Consider the following 898-nt stretch of genomic DNA (forward strand, 5'->3'; position numbering starts at 1 on the left):
GGGGGTGGGGGTGGGGGAAATACTGAACTTTCTTCCCTTATTTCCTGCTTTCTCTCCTTCACTGTTTCCTGCCGGTCCTAGGCAGGGCGCAATATGCTTCAACAGTGAGCGAGTATCGCCCACCCCTCATGGTTCAGCGAGGAAAGAACCTGCCTGCAATGCAGGAGCGGTCCATGAGGGTTTGATCCCTGGGTGGGGAAGAGCCCCTGCAGGAGGAAGTGGCCACGCACTTCAGTATTCTTGCCTGAAAAATTCCATGGACAGAGGAGCCTGGCGGGTTACAGTCCAAAGGGTCGCAAAGAGTCGAACACGACTTAGCGCGCGCGGGCGCGCATGCACACACAGACATAGACACACAAACACGCTCAGAGAATCCTGGCCCAAGGGCAGGTCCTCAATGGAGGGCACCGGGCATCAGGCACACCCTTAGAGGCCCAGTCGCCTTGGGGCGCTCCGGGGTCGTACGAGTGGAGCGATCACCCGCGGAGTGGTGGCGCTCAGGCTCTAGACCTGACCCGTCCGAAGTCCCGGGCCGGCAGCACCTTGGACAGAGCCCGGGCTGTGGGGACTGGGCAGGGTGGCCGGGCTGTGGAATCCTAGAGGGTGAATGCCCAAGGGTGGGTCGACCCTGGGGCTCGCGCGGAAAGCCCGGGCGCGCACTGCAAGGGAATGCGAGGCTCCCGGGTCACTCTGGCAGAGCCACCGGGACTCAGAACGTTGCATCCCAATCCAACAGGCACCCCATGCAAGTGAGACTGGGACCGAAGAAAAATTATGCTAAGAGGGTGAAGCCCTGACCTGCCGCTGGAGGAACCTCCCCGCCAGCCGCGCCCATTGGCCCTCGCAGCTGCAACGTCAGGAGCCCGGAGCGCGAAACCCTGGGCGGGATATCAGGGGC

The sequence above is a fragment of the Bison bison genome, unplaced genomic scaffold (genome assembly GCF_000754665.1).
Source record: "Bison bison bison isolate TAMUID 2011002044 unplaced genomic scaffold, Bison_UMD1.0 scf7180017864144, whole genome shotgun sequence".
Taxonomy (NCBI): domain Eukaryota; kingdom Metazoa; phylum Chordata; class Mammalia; order Artiodactyla; family Bovidae; genus Bison; species Bison bison.